A 22,649-nucleotide genomic window follows, 5' to 3' on the forward strand; every position below is an offset into this window, starting at 1 on the left:
AATACGCCCAAAAGATAATACTTTTTTTAATGGTGGAAGTATATTATATAGACTATGGTAATCTAGTGGGCAATATCTGACAGACAGATACTGTATAAAGAAACTGTGAAATGTAGTTCTCAGAACAGGCTGAAGTTATATTGAATAGGATGTTTAGCAGTTGCATATGCTCAGTGATAACAGATTTTTTTTTCTTTTTTCTTTTTTTTTTTGCGGGGGGCGGGGGGGATGTGTTGAATTTGTAATAGCAAGAGCGGTAAACTTGAGCAATGCTTGCAGCACGGAGGGCCCAGCTCTGAGCCCGGTGCCCAGACCTGCCGTCACTTTGGCCATCAGGGTGGTGGCAACGGCAGCGAGCTCTCTGCAAAGGGACGAGGTGGGAGCTGGGCTTAAACTTCTGCTTTTTGGTTCTGAAAGTAGGAGAGAAAGCAAACATCCCCAAGATGTACCCATGTCTCTTTGCAAAGGGAGAGAACCTGCTTGGGGTTGAGGTCACCCCTTGCCATGGGCAGCAGGAGCAGCAGCAGTCCCAGGGTGACGGCACCCAGTGCTGAGAACATCAGCCAAAGCCCCTTGGATGTTGTTGTGCCTTCATGAGGCTGATGGACAACTTTGTGGTGGATCAATTAACCTGGAAAATGGAGATTTTTTTGGTTTGCTTTGTTTCAACCAGGCTGAAAGGTGATTATAATTTATATAATTACAGAGTAGCCCTTCTTCTACTTATTTGGGACTACATCAAATTTACTTTTCCCTGGTTTTCTTAGTGTCTCACTATTTTTCCTCCTGACTACTGATTAAGCTAATAGAGGTGAAGGTGCCGGCAGGGAATCTGGGTGCAAAGCTGACATTTTGACGACCATCTGAAAATTTCAGAGTCCATTAATTACCCCAACTAGTTCTTATCACCGCTGCGGGGAAAACATTTTCTTCCCTCTGCAACTTCAGGCGATTATCTGTATTTTTTAAAATCTACAGAAACACAAGGGTGACAAAGATATTTAGAAAAGCCCAAGTGATTTGAAACAATTAGATATTACAGCATAGTTTTCAAAGAAATTCCATGTTTACAGAATTGCCCAATATCTGGAAAATTGCTGCCGTTACGGGGGTGGCTGCTGACTGTATTAGATACCAAGAGAAGCAGAGGCACACGTCCCAGCGACCACCGCACACCTAAACTGCAGATTTACCCACGCACTGGCAGACATTCCCATCGTCAGGGGTGGCATTGGACTTGCCAGTTCTTCTATTTGCTTCCCTCCGACGATCAGCATCATCTCCAGCTTGTCTGTGGATGGAGGCTTGGCCAACTGGCCCCTTTCCAAGCCCAAATCTTAGACTCTGGGTTATTAGAGCTGTCAAAAACAGGAGAGAATTTTTTTTCCTTGCCACAAAAGTTTTCTCCAGGTTCTCACTCCCTCCCCAATTATGTTTTAAAAATGTTTCTTGGGAAATTTCCTGACACCCCTCTGGGTCATTTGCTCTGTGTTGTTCCAGGTCAGCGTCACATTAAAGGTACTGGCATTTGAAAAAGTCATTTCCGCATACGGATGGTGTTAGGTGCACGTACACTCCTACCAATGTTTCTTACCATATCACATAAAACTTGCTCCAGGCAGCATCTAAACTATTTTAAACCTTACCATCCTTTTTTAACACACATCAGCTATCCTGCTTCAAATCTCTGACAAGGATGTGAAAACCGCAGTGTCAGAACAACTGCTGCTCTCTTCTTGGATTCTGACAAGCAACCTTCAACCTGAAACCCTCTAAAAATGGCTATTTTTATCTTTTTTTTTTTTTTTTTAAATTCAGAAGTGACTATCTTGACTGTATTCTTTTCCCTTGTTCTGACAGGTTAGAAATGGGTGCAAAAAATGCATGAGGCAGAATATGGCAATACTGTTTGGTGTTCATCCTGTGGGTCCACCTGCCAATGGGCCTACCACAAGGAGGTTACAAATGGGTGTGATTTCCCAAATTCTGGGCTAGGGAAGAGGCAAAATGGGCTCCAGAATAATTTTGGCAGCCTGGGCTGGGTTGCTGTGAGCATTGATGTCCTTGGCTCCCAGGCATCAAGAATTGTAACTCCAGGTCCCTATGTTCTGTGCCATAATTTGACTGAGCCATGTCCCCACATATAAAGACACTTGCATGGATCCAGCACACTGCACATATTAGGAGAGTGATATTCATTATTTGCCCTTCAATTTTGCATGTGGCATGGACAGCAGATGCCACTGAAGCCAGCAGAGATGCAAACAGGCCCACCATGCTCCCCAGAAGATACCAATATAAGAGGGGCAGGGAATGGGACATTACAACCACTGCACTCAGCGCTGGGGTGGCTGGTCCTGGGTGGAGAGGTTGGACTTGGCAGCAGTCATCCTGATGGCATCCTCCTACCCATCACTTGCCTTTGCAGGAGCCTAAACTGAACTGAACATTGCTGCCCAAAGGGTGAAAGCAAAATCAGTGAGATGACCCAGGGTTTGCTACGCAGGTTGCTTTGATGGCTGAGAGAGCTGGTGGGCAGGTTCAGGGCAGCAAAGTCAACCCTGGGTGACTTTATAGCTCATCTATACCAATGACTCTCCTGAGGTGGCTCTCTACGTGCAAGTCCTCTTTCCCTAGCAAGGAGACAAAGGGCAGAACTGGCAGAACCCAGGCAAAAGAAAACAAACCCGACTGTGGCACAGCCTTGGATATCTGCTATTGGGGCAGGCGAGTGCCTGGGTTAGCTCCTGTGCCACCATCCACTCACCAGCTGTGCCTGGCAGTGGTGTCTTCGCCTTTGCCAAAGCCTGCCTGGTGGTGGCACTCATTTTTGGGAAGACAGGAGTTATCGGTGAGGTCTGTGTCTGGAATTTGGAAGGTAGCATTTTGGAGGCAAGAATCAAGGTTTGAAAAGCCACATCTGATATTTAGTGTTAGAAAGTGGATGTGGTTAGAGGTGGGAGCGGTGGAGAAAGCGGTGCTGATCTACACATGAGGAAGGCAAGCTCTCCCTCATGGCTCATGGTGAGCAGGGAGAAATATAGATCAGAGACTGAAAACACTGCAAATATTTGTTCTCATTGTCAGATGTTTCTATAAAATCAGTTGTTACTGAATCACCGCTGAAGTTACTGAGCATTTAAATAAGCAGAGAGTGAGAAAAGCTAAGTCTAATTATATGTTTCATGCCATTTACAGAGGTTTCCAGGGGATTTTCTTTTAATAAAAGTGCAGTGCATCAAAAAGAATAAATCCTACAATTTTGTTATTTACAAATCAGCTGCTTCTGCCTCAAGCTGACAGACTTATCCTCCATCTTACACCCTTCTTTCCACCCCAAAATGCACCCAGTGCATTGACATTTCTACTAATACTCTTCAAGTATCTACATGCTGTTTTATGCTCCTTATGTTGGTAAGCAAATGGATCAGAAGAAATCAGCCAAAGACATAAAAAATATTCTTAAAGAAAGATACAGAGAAAAAAACCACAACGTTGGAAAACGTGCAACATAGATCCTTTCCAGATGAAGAGAACAAGCGCCTTTTACATCCCTGCCCACCAATTCTTGAAGATTTCAAATCGGAAGCCTGGCTGGAGATATGATGTAATCAATTAGTTAAAATGATTTACTAACCCAAAATATAAAACCTTTCTGATGATTAATTTTTATCCCCTTCACATTTTTTTCACCACGACAACCGCTCTGCCCCTTTCTGACTCCAGATTATTTAGCAGTTGACTTTCGCATTTGGAGCGTTGCATATCAATCCCTAAGACCAAAACATGCCACTAATATTTTCTCTGCTACGTAATCTATTGATGCAGCACCTAACCCTGCAGCCCTCATCTGTGCTTCAGGGAGGAGCAAGTCGTACCGAATCAGGCCCATAACTTGCTCCTTGTTGAGGCTATCCTCCATTAGAGGTGAAGGAAAAATGAGAAAACCAAGAGGACACATTTGTTCTTGCCCAGCTCGGCTGCTGTCGTGATAAAGGAGCATGCTGACTGCTTTGGCAATTAAAACGCTACATGCAAAGGATACCAGAAAAACAGAGGAATGAAAATAAGATGGTTTCTCTCAAGTGTGAACGTACCATGCACGCATTACACAAACTACGCATGCTTTATAGAGGTCTTAGACTTGCCTTGCAACAGCCCTGCCATTCCAGGATGGGCCTCTTTCCCAAGCAGACACTGTCTGTTGAGCCAAATTGTATGATTTTTTGTGATATGGATATATGTGGACTGGGGACTAAATTAAGGACATTAAACTCAATTTCCTTAAGACATGAGCCAGATTTTAATACTGCAGCTGTCCAGAGGTGAAAGGGTAATGAGGACATGAGGAATTCCTGGACGGGAAAGGGACACTTGGCCCAACAAGTCCGTCCCCCTTCAAGTTTATTACAACACACCTCCCCGCGTTGTTGATATATCCTCCAGCCCTGTCTGCCTATATAAACATGTCTGGCTATCTCTTCTGTTCATTAGTACTTCGGTTCACTTGGTGGTTTTATTTGACATAATGCTTACTACGTTGTGAATCGGGTAGCTCTACATGAATTTACTGTTTATTGTTAGACCTTTCCTTTTTAATTGGCATAATCTTTTTTTTTTTTTCTTTTAAATTCACCAGATACAACCACTACTTCAGTTTTCATCCTAATTATGAAAATGTTAATGTTTAGGTCTTTTTTAGAAAAGATTAGGCTCAGCCTTCATTTATATCAAGCATCTTTAACAGCCAGAAACAACGATTGCTTCATATCTTATTCCTATTTGAGTCACTAAAGTTCTTCTCTGGAAAAGGTGATCAAAATTGGAATTATTGGAGAAAATCTATCACGTTCCTTATGCGATAACAGTTCTTTTGATTTGCAGGCTATGCTTTGCTGGAGTGTCCATATCACACTTTACTTATACTGAATTGGCATTGATTCAAAATTGATGTTTGACAGATTCAGTACAATTTTTAAGGTGGAGCAGGACTTCTGGTAGCCAAGTATTAACTTATAATGATCTCCGAAAGTCAAGAAACAGCTTTGAAGGCTGGTGGGAGGAAAAAAGCTCCCAAGAAATCAGTAACGTTACAAAGATTTCTAACTGCTAACTGTTCTTCATTTATTAAAAACTATCTCCCTTTAAATTTTCTGCTAGCAAAGTTGAGAGTGAATTAGCATACAGATGCTTCCTCAGAATGCCGACATTTTAAAAAACCCAGGTTTTTCCCTTCCTCTGAGACAACTCAGAGGAGAATGTCATTAGAGATCTGAACACAAACATGGGGACAGAAATGCCAGTCACAAATAAACCTGAGTGATTTTGAAATTTCAAAGACCAATAGGCTGGTGAAACAAAAATACTCTGGGTGAAGTATAAAGTGGGAAGCAGGCAAAGTAGATTGCTGTGATGCAAGATCGAGAAAAGACTCTTAAATTTGTTGTTTAAGCGTGTTGAAATCCCAGAAGACCAATATGTTTACAATTATTTCTGATATCTAGCTACGCTCTCTCGTTTAGTGAAGCAACTTGCTTTTATGACGAATAGAAGGTTTGATTTTTTGTTATTTTTTATTTTATTTTTTTTAGATTTTCCCCTGAAAAAAGAGGCACTGCTAGCAGAGATTGTTTAGGGAAAGAAATTCTGCACCCGGCTGAGAAACACTGAGGTTTTATTCAGGAGCTAAGATGGCAGCGCTGGGTGGACAGGGAACTTTGAGAAACTTGGAAACAGAAGAAAAATAAGAAATCTTTTGGTTTCAGGCAGGTGAAGAAACAGTTATGACAGAGAGGAAAACATGGGCATGTAGCTGGTGAAAAAAGAAAATCAGTATATAGTATCTAAGAGGCATAGAAAACTTCAGGTTTATATCCAAGATCCACATTGATTAAGAACACCCTGTAAAAGTCTCAAAAAATTTACCTTTCAATTTGGAGGATTGAATCCAACCTTACCAGAGAGCTGGTAATCGAAAGAGGAACTGAAAATGCCATTTTGGGCCTGGACAGGATTGCTCTGGGCAATGTAAGAGACATTTCCCACGGCATCTGTTGGATTGTAAACACCCATAGCTTAAATCCTTGGGTTTTTTTATTCCTAGTCTAAAGGTACTGTTTGGCAAAAGTTGAAGTTAGTATAGTGACTACCACAATGTCAGATTGCTCTTTTGTGAGGGTCCTTGCATAAGGATAATAAAGAGAATAATTGGTAAAAAAGAATATAATAAGCTGAAATTTTAATCTTCATATAGTTCTGATAAATGCTCATGAGGCCAAATGTTTTTGGTCTTTCTGTTGAAAGATGATCCATTAAAATGAGTGCAGTAGATATGGCAGTAAAGCCAACAGTTTGGCTCTAGTGTTGGACAAGTTGTTTGAAGTAATGTGGACGTAAAAGTTGAGAAAAGTAGTAGAGCCATAGTAAGCAGAGCCCATTTTTAACTGCTGCGCTGTTTTATTTAGATACCTGGTGAAATTCTGTGTAGTTGCCATCAGGGACAAAATAAATACTAAAAAGTCTTTAGTTAAATAACCTCAGATGCTGGAGTGGATCCATTCAGTCCTGTTTAGCCTTTTTTTCATTGAATTTTATTTTTCATCAAAATTTATTGGAGGACATATCCTTCTGTCAAGTGAAGGGCCTAATCATTGGACTTCAGAGTCCTGTTCTTTCTTTCTTTGCCTCTGTGCCATCTTCCTTTCCTGGACCGGGTCCCTGGGGAATATAAAAAACTCCACTGGGAGTGAGGTCAAGGGTCCCAGCTACTGTCTTCACTTTTCTCCAGGTCCCTAGAACCCCTCCAGGTTTTAGGAGATCCAGCCCCATTTTCAAGGAGCACACTGAAAGTGAATGCAAATTGTGTTTTTCAATGAGGAGACACTCTTGTAAATGGGATTTAGGGGCCATAATTTCATCCGTACTTCTGAAAAAGCATCAGGAGATCTGTCAAGGTCCTCCAACACAGCCCTGAGCCATGGCAGAACAGAAACAAGCCCCGAGGCTTTTGTCCTGTCCCCGGGTCTGCTGGTTACACCGAGCTATTCTGGACAGGTCTGTAGCCCTTGGGGCAGAAAGAGACTGGCAGTGCTTCAAAACTACGTGGGGCTTGGGTTTGAGGGAAACAGGATTAGCTTTGTTATCTGACCCTTACAGTAGAAGCATATGATAGCCATCCCTGGGTTAAAAGGTCTTACCCAAACAGTTATCCATTAAATTGGGATAGAAAAAAGGCTGTTTCAAAAAGATTTTTTTAATCATCTCCTCTAAACTTCCCATCTTTGAAGAATTAAAAAGCTCAAAGCCTCCTCTTGTCTATTTTTTTCCTGGAATTCCAGTTCCTCCCCAAGCTCTTTCCTTCTCTCCAAGCAGCACCTAGGTCTCCCTCTTCCCTTTGCATGGCACCCTCCACAATTTCTTTCCATCCCTCTGCCCACGTGGCGCATGTTTTCACATTTTCCACCGCATCAGGAAAATCTGTTTACTTTGCTCCATCAGCTCTGTGCTCCAGCACAGCAGCGCGGTCCTGGCAGTGCTGATGCTGCATTTGCTGGTGATCTGGGTCTTATGTTTATAACTGGTGTTAAACAATTGTTATTAGAGCCCCTGTAACTTTTATGTCCCCGGCACATTTTGATACGTCACCTTTGATATTCTGATTTAATTCTTTTACATAGGTTAGAGACAAGATAAGCTCCTAACCTGACCAAAGCACTATCCTGTATTGACTGCCAACCTACAAGTCATTCACTGACTGCTCTTTTCAGGCGGTTATCAGTTCATTAAAGTTTGTTATCGTTTACGCAGTGGCTCTGTACCTTGCTGGTAATCTCCAGTATAGGATCTTATCAAAAACTCTTTTGAAAGTCTAGGCATATTGTATACCATCCATAGTATTTTTCTTGTCTACCTTGGCAGGGATATCTTTGAAGAATTCTAACAAATTATTTGAGCAAGATTTCCTGCTCATAAATCCACATTGGTTGACTCTACTCAAATTAGGATTTTCAGCGCGTTTCCTCACTAAATCCTGCAAACCCATTCATATTCTATTTTTCATAGCTATGAATTGTGTTATGTTAATTTGTTTATATTACGATTTTTAAAAAAATATTTTTTTCATGTATTCCCCTGCATATGCATATGTACACAAAAATGCGTATATGTAATGGAGTATATTGAAGTATATTGGGCTTTAAAGCTGAATTTGTTAAAATAGTTAATGCAGTATAAAATGCAAAGGATAGAGTTAGGGACAGATCTTTGGCTGGAGTAAATGAATTTGACTTTGAATACATTTTGCTAACTTAAATGGTGTTAACTTGATTTATGTGAGCTGAGGAGTTAACCCTTATGCACTACACTTGCTTTACTTCAGTGCCAAGAGATCAAAATGACTGTTGGGATGCTTCTGATTTATTACAGATCTCTACCCACATTTCTTATGGATTTCTTTGGCTCAATAAGTGTATTTTTATTTGCTGCTGCAAAAATAATTCTTAATGTTTTATTAAATTATATGTATTATATCATATTTTGTTTCAGATTAATAATTTCTTATGCTTTATTTTTTCATTATTTGACTATTTTAGGATGTTTACTACCGTTCCCCGCTTTCTGTTCACATCTTTAGATCTTTCTATTACAATGATGAACCTGGCAATTTCTGGTAAATACAGTGATTAATATTAGATTCGTGCTTAGTTTGACTATTGGAAATAATATTGGTAATATTGGAAAGCTAGCATTTTACACAGGAAAGAATCCCTCCCCTTGAATTGAAACCAAATGAAAAATTTAATAAAATTTAAAACAAATGGAATTTGTATAATCTCATTCTTACTGGACCTGTTCAACAGGTCCTCCATGAACAGGGCGCTCTGCCTCCTGCAGTGTCCAGGTCTCTCTGCTGAAGTGCAATGATATTTTGCATGAACTATAGTCTGGTTTATAAACCATGGCGAGGAACAAGCAGTGGAGCATTGTGGTTATGGTTCCAAACAGAAGCATTTTTTCCATGGAAAAGCAAAATCTTAATTTTTTCCAAGTTTTTTTTTTTTTTAAATGAAAACTGGGTTTTGCCCTGAAAGAAGATTAGTTTTCATGAAAAGAATTAATCTTTTTTTTAATCAAGGAGGAAGCAAGTCTGACTGGCAAGCTTTTGACCACCCTGGAACCACCCTTTTCTAACCTGTGGCAGAAACATAAGATGGCAATCAGATCTAAGAGAGTTGAGCTTTCTGTACAAGCAAAGGGAAGAGCTAGGCAAAACAGCATTCATTTAAGCCAGGAAGATTTTTGGGGACACCACAGGCTCTGTGTGCATTACTCAGCAGCCTGGGAACATGCCAAAACCTGTGGGGGTCCCTAACCTCCACCCCACCAGGGTTAGACACCTTTCTTTCAATGGCAGAGGGGAAGTCTGCAGTGTTGTACAAAGCACAGCACCAGCTGCTAGTGCTTGCTTTCACATGATAAGTTGGTGATGAATGTGTCCAGCCCATGGGAAAAACCAGTTAATTTTAACATTGGTCTGAAGGAGACCTGAAACATGAAGAGATCAACTTCATCAAGCTTCAGTGGTTGCTGCCCACTCCTCTTGACAGACCTCTTCTATCTTGGGGGAGAACTGGATTTTAAGTACCTGCTCCCAGGTATGTTGATTATATTACAGTGATTAAATATATAATATATGGAACTGGAGACCAGTCTTCTGGTCATGGGACTGCACAAGGTCAATTCCATTTATAAACTGTTAAGCCCTTGGTTTGGTATGCCAGGAACAAAAATATCTAAATGAGAAGCTATATTTGTAAGTCCTGAAAGATGAGGTCCCATCTTTGAAGTCCAGTCAGAAGAACTTTTTAATCAGAATAACTACAAAACACTCTCCCATTAAAGCATATTTGCTTTCCCCTGGTTCACTACAATCAGATTGCCACTACCATGTGTTATTGGCACATTTCCCCCCCACCATTGGCTGTGTCAATTCTTTTATTGTTAGTAAGATTTCCTCTTTGAATGAATAATAAGAGCATCTTTGGGTTTTCTTAATTGTTCTTTTGAACCGAGCCTGTTTGCTTTGTGAATCTCCCAAGCTTTTCTTCATAAGAATATTTTCTATTGATTTATCCCCTAACTCTATGAGGATCTTTATGATAGTGAGGTTTGAACTCCCTATCATTAATTCCAAAAGTTATATTGAAATGTAATGTAATTAAAGTTAACTTTTATAATTAAAATTAATTTTGTAACAGTATACATGCCTACCTCCAAGTATGGGGCTCAGCACAGCTACTGGCTGCTTGGTGGACTAATAGCTTTGCCACTACAAACAAACTTTGTTAGCTTCCACATAGTTATCATACCAATCAATACCTGAATAATTAAATTCCTCCATTATCAAATTCTAGTCTTCTTTATCAGCTTTTCTTCCACCAGTAATTTTGTTGTCTTAATCTGGTTTCTTCTCTGAAAGTCTGTAGCAACCTTGGAGTTTCACCAGATAATCTTTCCTTTCTTCTCTGTTAAGTTCTCTAACCCAAATTATTTAATGCCAAAGTCTGAAATCTTTAAGGAAGATTCCACTGAATAGAAGTTTGATCAAACTGTATTTTGTTTTGTTTTAATACAGACTACTAATTTTATCTTGTCTCGCCCTTGAGTGAAATCCTATACGTGTAAGTATTTGAAATTGCCATTAATTTTCTTGATTCATTCTCTTATTGATTTTCTTTCCAACCATTTCCATCCACTGTATCTAATAATTATTAGAGATGAGGCAAGAACCAAATGCCTGCATCCATACCCCCTCTGAGCTTTGTGGCTCATACCCATCTTTAATTAACATAAACATGAGCAACAAAGTTCCCCAGACTAATGCCTAATTGTTTAATGCTACATCCTTACCTTCAACTTTTTCTGTTGCATTTTGACACAGGTTTGGTCAGGGGGGCTTCTTGAGAAAAGCATTGCACATCATGAAGCTTCATGCTCTCCTTAGACCCAATAGCAAATGACTTAAGCAGAAAGAAGAGGAAAGGATTCTGGCTCCCTTTTATACTCCTGCAAATGCAGCGAGGCCAAATCACTCCAACTGCTTTCATCTGTTCATTACGCTATAAATGCAACACTTTCCAAAAGAAATTCACTGTTGAATTAAGGGGGAAAGTGGGACACAAAACAAATGGGGGTGATAATGAATTGAAGTGATGATCTGAGGAGCTCATAGTGCTTCACAAGCATTAATTAATTAAACCTTACTAGATCCCAGTGAGGTAGGTATTATGGCCCATGCTTCAATCCTGGCTGCGGTGTGCTATTTCTGTATCTCAATATCATTTTGTTAATATGTATTCTGATGAGCGGACTGAAATGGTGTCTGACTAGTAGAGATGACTGTGCATATATTTAAGCTGTGAATATTCTGCATGATGAGCCTTCGTATGGAAACAACTTTTTTTTTTTTTTAAATACAGCCTTGTTCCTGAATAAAAAGTGCATGATAAATAAGTTATACAGAGAGGATTGAAGGGCTACTGATGATGTATAGTTATGTACAATATGTAACTCGTTCTGTTACTGAGTTAGGATGAACAGATATTTTCTTTCTGTTACTGAAAACCTGAGTGTACTTCAATGAGTATGAAATGTTCTTTCTTTTGTAATCTAATTTATCTAATTGCTGTAAGAATTTAACCTATGATTTAAACTGCAATTATTAGAGATGTGAAGAGTACATGAATCTCTCTATTAATACATTATAAAAGTTATTCTGAGGTTTCATTACAAGAAATGTGTTTTGGTTTTAGTACTGGTGTAGAGCTTTGACTCTTAATGAGTGCTTCCCCCTTTTTTTCCATCCTGCTCTAAACAAAATGTTGTTTATTACTTGAAACATTATATATAAGCCCCAAGAATATGTTACATGTGACTGGAGCTTTGGCAGACTTTGAGAAACTGAAGTTTCCAGAAATTTTGCTATGTTTAAAAGCCAGAGCCATGTTTTAAGGAAAGATTTCTACTTCCAAATGTGTGGTTGCCTGAACCTTTTACATTTTCAAGTCAGATTCCTCTGCCAAATAACACACTGTACCTTAACTATAATAAAAAAGCAGAGACTCTGTGTTTATAAAAACATTGCAGGAGCAACTGTGATCATATTTCTTGAATTTATTCTATTCGTGTGCTCAAATATGCATTTTTATAGTAAGCTCTCTATTGCACCGGTCACTTACAGGAGTAGAAAATGACATGTACAGGCAGAAGGCTGGCATAATGCAACAAACCAAACTGGTAAAGTACAGGAATTCGGAGCCAGACCAAAATATGAGGTCAAGGAAGTTGCTCTTATAATAATAGTGGTTATCTGTTTAATGTGTGATCTGGCAGTGATACGATGTTGACCATAAGCAATTACGCATGTTTCTAAACTGGTGGTATATGAGCCCTAAGTAACTATACACAAGATAGATGGGCTGTGAGAAATGGGCACTCACTCTATTCTTGTGGTTCTTCTTGCTTAATGTCAATTAAAATTACAGCTTAGTAATAGATAGAAATTCTGCTACTGTAAAATAATGTCTATATTCACTCTATCAGTTGCCATATACTTAAAATCCTGTACTGAAATAGAGTTTTATGAAGCAAGCTCCTGTCTGAGCTGATAAATACTGCATAATATTCTTCTTAATGGGCGTGTGGTTAGACAGGCTTTTTCTAATTCTCTGGTTATTATTTGAAACAGCTTTCTTTACAATCGAGTTCTAATGTTGGTGTCTGTGAATGATGCCCTTGTTCTGGATTTTGTCATGCATAAGCCTAGAAGTGAGCAATGTCCTCAATGTACATTTAGCTGCCTGGCATTGACCTAGCAGGAGTTAAAAGCAGGAAGGTCTTTATGATACCAAGCAGCCTGAGCACAGATTAGGACCTGGGAGCTGCTATGCTGTGGCCCTGGCTCTGAAACATTTTTTTATGACTTTGGTGAATTCACTGGACAGCATATCTACTCATTAGCTTTTAATAGACTTGGATCCCACTGTTAAAACAGCCTCCATGTCCTCCTCTGTAAAATGGGATTGCGTTTTCCTGGGCTTAAGAGGATGTGGCTGGAGTGGAAGCTGTGTGGTTGAGCTAACTGTGTAGAAACTGTGGTAGAAACTGTGCTAATGAGCTATGAAGACACTCAAGAAAGCCTCTTCTCCCCACGAGCAAGAAGTTGCATAGAAGTTGGCCGCTTCACTGCAAGTCCTGTGATCACTGCTGTCAGTATTCAAAGGCTTGAATCTCTGCCTTTGCACAGAAGGAGCTGTGGTCACCAATCCTGCCTGCCCCTGAGCACCATCTAGAAATAATCACTTAAAAAGCAGCATGTGACTTCCTTAAAACAAGTCCCAGCTGAGGCTTAAACAGATGGCTTCCTAAGGACTTCTGAAGGCACTTCACATGGCTTTGGCTGTTGCAGAGGTGATGACTTGATGTATATTCTTAGTAAACTCAGCACTGATACCTGCAAGGCATCTCAGAGAGAAATAGTATGTCTTTGCTGCCTGAAAGGCTGAATTGAACAAGGATTTAATGACCAGAGCACATCAGTTAATCGTTGGTAATTAAGGAGCCGTATCGGTAGTCTTGCAATAGTCCTGAAGTGGTTATGTGGTCATGGACTTTCACATCACATCAGCGCACGTGCTTTGGCTGCCATTTTGAGACTTCCCAAATGTAACCTTTCATCCTTTTACTTTTCAGAAGCATAAAAATAAGGGCTGCAAAAATCCATGATTGTGGTGGAGAACTAAATAAGGAAACATAACTGCTTACTGAAAAGCCACCCCCTCCGAGAGAAATGTCAGCGACACAATGAACACTATTATTCAGCTCCTTTACAACCAGATTGGGGGTTTATGTTAAAGTCTGTAGGAAAGGGCACCAGCATCCTATCAGTCAACCATGCTTCTGATCAGCATTCAGTGCTCCCTTTTTGGGGTAACGCTTCCAGAGGAGCCCCTGTGCTACTAGGCAGCCCCATGACTTGCTGCTTTGTGTGGGAGACAGCTGGAGGAGCCACTTTCTTGCCTGCTGCTCCAGTGCATGAGCAATATTATGGCACCTTTCCCCTTGTTACAGTTGTGCAAGGCAATGGTTCAATCGCCGGTAATAAATTGCAACTCTGAAGTATCATGAAATGGTCATGTGGAACAAATGGCTCAGTCCATCTAACGGTCTCTAGTGCTGTGGATTCTTTGCGTTGAAAGAAAGAACGTATTCTCTGTTAGGGCAGGTTTTTTTCCAACTTTTTCCATAATGTGTGTCTTATTTTAAGGGAAAATTTTCTCATTGAGCTTATCTCCTCCCATTCACGGTCTTGTGGACGCTCTACTACTTTTTGGTAATGAAATCTGTGCTTTGCAAACACTATAGCAATTATCTCCATGGAAAAGTTCTGATAGGAAAAGAATATTATTTTAACCTTCTTTACTATGATTTAGCAGTTGGGAACAAGGAAAATATCCAGGACTACTGTGCTACTCATCTCTCTGCAGGCTATCAGGAACAACTCCACAGACAAAGCTGGGAACCAAGAGTTTCATGTAATAAGTATGTGGATGCATTTTCAAGTAAGGTGAGGAAACAGTGCAGGTTGTGTTAGCTGATGTCCTGCTATTTGGAAATGCTTTTGTTGTTTAAATAAGCACAGTTTAAAACAAAAAAAAGTTAATTACATTCCAGGTGACCTTGCAGTTTTTTCTTGGTATATGGCACTCTGGTGGGTGAATGAGGAGATGAAAATATGTTCATATACCAAGTTAGTTCTAGTGAGTTAAATAGCCATGGAGCAATTTGCTAATGTTGGGAAGCTTTCATTTGGAAGATGTCCTAGTGTCTTGGAAAAATCTTCCTAGAAAATAGTGGGATTTGCCTTGTACAGTGGAATATCAAGGAAAATATTTTACACATTTTAACTGGAGCCACGTCAGTATTTAGCTGTCTGAGGAAGATATTGATCTTTATATAGAGCTGCAAAATATTTGTAAATTCGCTGGTGGGGAAAGCATGTTTCACTAAGCTGGAAAATTTTCTTTAGAATATGCCTTTTTCAGTGAAATTTTTGGTCAGAAAGAGTTAAAATATTTCCCTTTGATAATATGGAAATAAAACAGCTTGACAAGACAAACATTTCACTTCAATTTTATAATTTTGGTTTTGTATTTTTTTAAACGATATATTAGATTAACCTTCTATATTATTTCAACATCATTCAAATGAGCGCTTTTGCTGTTTCCCAGTCAACATTTTTTTGGAATATCTTTCCCGTGAGAAATTTTGACTTTTTGTTTCTATTCATTATCGAAAACATTCTTTTCTCACCAGTCTTTGTATCTAATGTATTCTCTGCATTTAGCATCTAGAACTCAATAATGCTCATCTGCATGTGCAAGGTGGTGCTGGGGGCCCTGAGCACGGCCAGGTCCAAGGCGGTCGGTGCAGGCAGGAGCAGGCAGCAGTGGGTGGGTGCAGAGGCAGCTCTGTAGGAAGCCTTGTTATATCTGTGCTGTCTTCCCTATGAGTTCTGAGTCTTCTCTATGTAAAAATAGGATTATTGTTTGTGTCTTAAACCTTTTGGTCTTCTTCGGGGAGTGTGATGTAGGTGACGGTTTAGGAACATCTACCTCAAAGCCTTGCCTTGGGGTCCCATTACACAAATGACTGGTTTTCTGTTGGTCTATGGGTTTAAGTTGGCTCATCTTGTACACCGAGACCCAGAATTTGTGTGAGGAAAGTGGGATGCATAGGACAGGGGCAGCAGGTTGTTAAATACATTCACCTGTCTCATCTAACCATTCCTCCAGTGTTATGTGAGCCAACAGACAAGGTGCATCATCTTTAAGAAATGTGAAATGGCAGTTTCTTAAAAATAGCTGTAAGAAGTGAATTAATTTCTTATGAAGGAGCAAATAGGTTTTCACCTCCAAATTACTATTATTTTTGGACTTCAGGCGCTCAAGCTATCTCTTGTGGAAAGTATCTTTTGCAAGAGTGGAACGGACAGAGCTCCAGGAAAATGGATGAAGTCTCTTGCATCTTTTCTGCATGGCAGCAAGATCGTTGGAGAGGCCAAAAGGATCCAGTTGCCTAACCCTGCAGAGCCTGGTTATCCATTTGGAGATCCTTTTGAATTACTCTAGAGGCTGGCACAGCCCCAGTTTGCCTCACTGGTATCCTGCAGGTTTTCTCCCACTTGAGCAGCACATTTTCTGCAGGAGCCGTGCTATTCCTTCCCTGCAGCCTGTGTGGCAGAAGCTGTTTGCGAGCCTCTGTGGGAGTTCCTGCTACGTTAGTGGATACGTACAAGTTTTGAAGTAAAAATGTGACTCAGAATAGCTCCGCCTTACTCCTATTCCCTAGAAACACGACTTCAACAAGGCTTACTTTGAGTGTCTGCTAGGCGCTGGGACTATGAAAGCATATTGCAGAGCGAGCAAGGTCATATCATCAAACACAGCAAGCTAGTACAAAAATTTGTTTAAGCGATGTAGTGCGGTGCTGATCTAAAGTGGTCTGAAATACAATAAAAGGTGAATCTTCTTTTAGAATTACAGCAAATAATTTTTTCCCTGGGCAGACTTTGAGGACTGCTGTATTTATTCTTGTATTTCTTCCCAGTCATTTTGGATGTGACTGAAACTGGCTGTTCTTAGAGTTGGACTCCAACTGAATGAGAGGGTTTTGCTCCAGCCTCTGCCTGACCTTGGGTTATAGGCACTTCAGAAAGCAAAAGCAGAGCTGCACAAATAACCCGCTTCACTTCTAAGTCGTACCAGCCCCATGAAAACAACTTGGGATGGGTTTCCATGGGGGTAGGCTGGTTTGCAGCCCAGCTCATCCTGGAAGAGAGTGTGGGACTGCTTTGGGAAAAAACAAATTTGCTTTAAAAAATAATTGCTGTTATATTCCTTCCCAGATGAAGGGGAAAGTTGGAGGGGAAAGGATGGGGGGAGGAATGCAGGAGGCAGCAGAAATGCATTATGCATTTATTTTTAAGTAGTAATATATCCGAGTGGTTTCAAACCGTATTTATTCTCTGGGATGTTTATGTGTTCGTGCTGAACATGGGATAACAGAGTATATAAGGATATATAGTATTAGTGAAGAAGAAAATGACTGCTATAGTACTTTCTACTCTCAGTTCCTTCTCCACTAATGCCCTTACACCTTTCTTTTTCAGGCTTTTTGTAGCATCCTAAACAGAAGGATATTGAAGGGAGCTGATTCTGCTTTGATCCTTATGCTTGTTGTCAAAGCGCTTGGGATTGAAGAGACTGTTGGCTACAATTGACTGTGACAATTAGGAGATGATCAGAGCCCTAGAGTGGAGCACTTAAAGGGTAATTTACATGTCAGTTTGTCGAATAAAAAAAAGATATTCAGCTAAGATTTTTTTTTCCCCTTAGAGCCTTGTAAACTGCAATTTGTGCTCTAGTAAGAAAAACCTGGCAGAGGAGTTAGGATAGCCATTTCCATTTGAAAAGAGGCAATCATAAGGCCACTGCTGAGCCTATTGTCCACTAAAAATGCTGATTTGCAGTCAGGGAGTGAAAGAGTGGAGCCATCACTAAATAGAACCTCGTGCAAGGTAACTCCCCCTTGGTGGCTTTCTAATGTTGGCTGAAGGTTTTATATACCTTAAATCCTGCATTTACTATCATTATAACATTGTTACTGATCATGAATGTCCTTTATCATAACAAAAATATCATACCATAAAAAGGTATTGAGGGGGAGGTGGGTGGAACAGGAGCTACCAGCCAGTTGATAGGCTCACGCCGGCTATCTATTGTATCACATCTTTCGTATTCTCTTGCCTTTTGTATGCCATCACAATTTTCTTCTTGTCACCCTTTGCACTTTGCCATTCAGGCACCTTCCATAACAGTTTTCTCATAGGTTTTCCTTACCTATTTATACTTCATTTTAGGCACACTCCCAGTAGATTTTTAGCATTTTCCACATTTAACCTGCTGGGAAAGAAAAAGAGAGAGGGAGGTGACAGTAGCTGTTCAGTTCAGAGTTTGCCTTTCTGTAACTGTGGTGTGATTAGGCTATAATAAAGACTGTATACAGACAGGGCTGAGAGAGGACTGAAGTTAAGACTGCTGATTGTTAAATAAACTTGTTTGTGATAAGTCTTTTTTTTATGTGATGGCTCTGACGAACCTAGAGTTGCTTTGACTGTAGAGTTATATGAACTTATAAAAATATCAAAAAAACACCTCTCATTATTCTGGTTGGTGTGAGCTGTAGCATATGTGGTATTCTTAACAGTTTAAGGAAGGGATATTAGTGGATATATATGAGGCTCCAGTGTTTGTATATGCAAAGAAGTGTATTTATTTTGAGGTTGCATCATAGGTTTTTCTTCCAGAGATGGCATTGCCTCCATTTTACTCTCATCTCCCAAAAAGAAGAAATGGCCATGTATTCCAGTTTGGGAACCAGAATTAAAGACTTTGCTTTGTCACGATTGTGACAAAGCAGCCTTTGCTGCCCAGACGTGCCTTGCCATAAAAACCCAGGGGCTATGTTTCTGGGGAAATTTTGTGGCTTTCAATAAAAGCCAAACATGTACACGATGGGGCTGATCCTGATCCCACTGGCAGACCCTGGTCAAACACCACTGACTTGAACAGATTTGGGATTTCTGTTGGTGCCAGGAGGATAAGGATCAGGCCCTGTGTGTGCATAGGGTCACCAAAATGCCCTTTTCTTAGTTATATGCCTTACATCCTTAGGCTTCTGGTACGTTGAACACCAGACAATGAGGTTTCCATTTCTAAACTTGTACTAGAAACATGTTTTAACCTGGCTTCTGTATGTGGTGAAGAAAGACTTCAACATATTTCTAAACTGTGCTGCATTCCCCCTCATTCTAAGATTTAATTCAAAGAAAATCTTTTAATACATAGGTTGTCTTCATTAGGAGAACTGTTATGTTATGTTGTCACTTTCTCCAGGATGCTATAAATGCGAGATGGTGGCTTTTGCCCTCTCTTGCTGTTGTACTAAACTTTTTGAACATCCCGATGTTTGTGTGTGTTTATCTCTGTATCCAATGTAAAGAACAAAGAGGAATAAATAAAATAAGATATGAAGAGTAAACAGTACAATGACAGGGCAAGTTTGGAATGACTTTGGCTTCATATGTATCTGCAGAACTGAGGCAGTGGTAAATCTGTATTAAAAAAAAAATCTGGCATAGCAGGAGGTCCTCGTCTCCCAGGTAATGGCTAAATGACGAGCAGATGAGCCATCGTCATATTGATTTAAGCATTTTGTTCCAGCCAGTCACAATTAACTTTGATTTGTTTTTACTTTCCTCTTACAGGTTTGCATTTAAAGGACTCTCAGAGCACTAATTGTATAAAATTCTAGTAACTGCACATTCTCTTGCTGGAAAGGCAATGGATGAATGAATGAAAGATTTCTGGGTTTCCCTATACTTTAGAATTAACTTCATTTTTTGAAATGTTCAGGAAGAAGAAAGTTTTACTCAGCAGCAATGCATTTTGAAAAATCTTCATTTTTTGGGATGTAGGTTAAAAAAAAAGTCTTCCCTAGGACTTTTGGAATGTAAAGTTGATTCTAATTTAACTAAGATGTGCTTTTTTAATGAATTATCAATCTACTGTTCCCATTACTAAATATAATTTTTAAATAAATCAATGTACGTATAGATTATAATGCCAGAAAGCATATTACAACGTCCCTAGAATTGCCATTCTTGCTCAAAAATACATAGGGGGGCAAAAGTCTACATATTCACAGTAAAAATACACCTTCTTATGCAACCCTGGGTTACACAGATTTAGATCTAATTTAGCTTTTAAGTTGACAAGAATAAATCATACCAGTGTAGCTGCTTTTTATATGTGAGAAATTATATTCACGGTAAGGCATTGTACAACTTGACTTTTATAGGTTTGAAATAGTTAAAGATCATGACAGATTATGGGTAGTGAAATACTATGACCCCATTCAGTACCTATCTTCTCATTCAGTCTGAAATACATCCCTTTATTGCCTTGTGAATTAAAAGTATGGTGTTGGACAACTACAGATGACTTCTTGTTAATTAGAATTAGAATTTCAGATGCGTGCTATGATGCATCAGAACTTTCTCTATTTTCTGCTAATAGGGCATACTGAGTGAATAGCAAAATGTTTTTCAAGAGCAGGAAGAGAAAATGATCTCCTGATCTAAATAAGATGTTACCTTGAGGAAAGGCACCTAACTTCTTAATGCCTGGCTTTCAGTGAAATCTTTCAAACTTGTGGCACTTCTCAAAATTGGACGAGTGTTGAACTGGAGACCTGTGATGTGGAAAAAAGTAATCTGGTCTCTGTGGTGACAGAGAACATACTGTGTATATGGCTTATAGTTACATAAACGTGTAGTCTTTACTAATTGGTGCTTTTACTTAATCAGACCAGATCTTCAAGTGATAAAAAATAAATATAGCTCCACCATTAACTATGTGGCAGCTGAAGATCTGCTCCACAAAATGTATTTTATCTGTTAAATAGCAGAGACAGTAAGAATACCCTTTGAATGCATCTCCAATAGTAAGATGGCTCTAGAGGACCACACTACTCTGGGTGTTTCATCTCAAGTGAATTTGAAAATTTACCAGGTGTTCCTCTGCTTCTCCTAGCTCACATACAATTCTGAAAAATCTTGCCCTAGGTATAATATTGGTGGTGTATTTCAGGTTTCACTGTAGCTCAAATAATTTTAAAACTAAAACTAAGAATTGAACCTTTACTGATCTTGCCTCCTTTTCATTTCAAGCTGGGCCTTACTGCAGAGTTTGGATCAAAAGCATAGTCACATAAGAGTCTATTCCAATGAAGTTTTCAAAAACAGGGAAAAAAAAAAAAAGGAAGAATGTCCTGGTGCAGGCTGTTTTTCAAGATTGCCTCCCAAAACGCAGAGGTAGGGCCAAATTTACTGCCAGTGTAAACTGAGTTTGTTCTGGTGGGGCAAACACAGGTGAGCTCATTTCTGCCCACTGAGCATGTAGACCCAAGTTTTGCTTTTTGAAGGCAAAGGCCAGCTAAAGCTGAATCATGAACCTTTTCAGATGTCACTTTCTTATATGAGAGTGCCTTTACAGTAAATTCAGTAAGTTAGCTCCAATTTCAAATAGACTCCTAACATTGAAGGCCTGTGCCATGGTCATGTGTGTGTCTGCCATGCAAACCCAATACAATGTCCTAGCCCAGTAGAGTCCTTGGAGGCTCTGCACATGTAAGGACAGACCTTACCATTGAGGTCATTACGATTCACTAAGGGATGCTGATGAAACTAGACCGTTCCCATGCCTGTCAAGGGGCTGCTGGGTGTGTTAGCGTACATCAACTGGTGTCAGTGCTGGCAGGAGTGGTCCATTTGGATGTACCCAAGCAAAGTCCCTTTTTCTCTGTGATAATTGTGATGACTGGAGTGGAGCTACTAATTTGCTGCAGTGACGGCGACAGCAAAGTCAGGCTGAAAGGGAAAGAATCATTTGTATTTGCCTTCAGAATGCTGAGGCTCCAATAAAAAAAGCGTAAGAAATATTGGGCAAAATAGAGATCTGCACATACATATTAATTCATTATTTATATCATTCAGGTTTTAACAGTGAGCAATGGTGATGACATGAATATTAAACTGCAGTGTTAAAGTGGCTCTTAGGTGAAGGACAATAGAGAGACAAAACATTTAATTCTGGTGAAGTGGTGAGACACCTCAGTTGTGCTCAGGTCCACAAAGATATGTAATCAAGAGCGTTTAATATCTCCTTAGCCCAGAGTGCGAGGGTTTGCCTCTCTCATCCATATGGTCTGTTTTCTCTAGCATCCAACATACAGGACAGGCAGTGAAGGATGAAGAAGGATCCTTCTCATCCGAAGAAGGATGAGACAACAGCTACTGTATTGATCTGAGCAGGGAGGTATCTGGTTCAAAAGCTGCATGGGTGAAGGCGGCGGCGGTGGTAGTGTTCTATGTGTTGTTCTGTGTTACCACAATCTTGGTATCCACCACTTCAAGCCTCACTCCACGGTGATGCTGGCTCTGTGTGCAACTTGAAGAGTAACCTGTGCTACCTTCCACTCAGGGTCTCGCTTAGGTGACATCCATGGCACTACACCGATTCCTATCTGTTCCTTTCCCAAGTGAAACAAAAGATTGGTAAGTTAAAGGGTTTCCAAAGCACAACTATATTTATTGTTGGGTATCAAATATGACACTTTGCATTCTTATCTGAGAAATAAATAGAAATGCCTTATTCTGTACCAGAAAGGAAGATCACAGAAACAATTCAGAATTCCAGTTTGCTTTCCTAAAGATAGGTACTATGATTTTGAGCCAGGTGGTATTTCATAAGAATAATTTCTTATAACCTTTATTATGGAGCATACACACCTGGGTGTTTAACATGTTCCTCCTTTTGCTGCTGCATGTGCAAATACTGGACAAAATAACATGGCAGAGAGTTGAAGCTAAGTATGGACACCATACCTCTCACTGAGCTTAATCTGTCCATGTCCTGTAATGCAAGGAAGCATCACTCGCTGGTGTTTACTCTGCCTTTATTCTAAATCCT

General features: G+C 39.9%; 1 long non-coding RNA gene across 3 annotated transcripts in view; it reads left to right on the forward strand.

The window, feature by feature from the left end:
- The window catches only part of LOC148052395 (uncharacterized), a 44,503-nt gene that overhangs the window by 7,222 nt on the left and 14,632 nt on the right, over positions 1 to 22,649 (forward strand). Inside the window, exons 6-12 of one of the 3 annotated variants that reach the window (XR_015698962.1) lie at positions 8,592 to 9,653; positions 10,634 to 10,679; positions 10,940 to 11,276; positions 14,544 to 14,623; positions 15,999 to 16,577; positions 17,228 to 17,387; positions 21,899 to 22,234. This is a non-coding gene — a long non-coding RNA (uncharacterized LOC148052395). The remainder of the gene's footprint in view (positions 1 to 8,591; positions 9,654 to 10,633; positions 10,680 to 10,939; positions 11,277 to 14,543; positions 14,624 to 15,998; positions 16,578 to 17,227; positions 17,388 to 21,898; positions 22,235 to 22,649) is intronic. The other 2 variants (XR_015698963.1, XR_015698964.1) reach the window with 2 other exon arrangements.

The sequence above is a fragment of the Nipponia nippon genome, unplaced genomic scaffold (genome assembly GCF_047370975.1).
Source record: "Nipponia nippon isolate SJK-2023a ecotype South Korea unplaced genomic scaffold, ASM4737097v1 scaffold_5, whole genome shotgun sequence".
NCBI classification, from domain to species: domain Eukaryota; kingdom Metazoa; phylum Chordata; class Aves; order Pelecaniformes; family Threskiornithidae; genus Nipponia; species Nipponia nippon.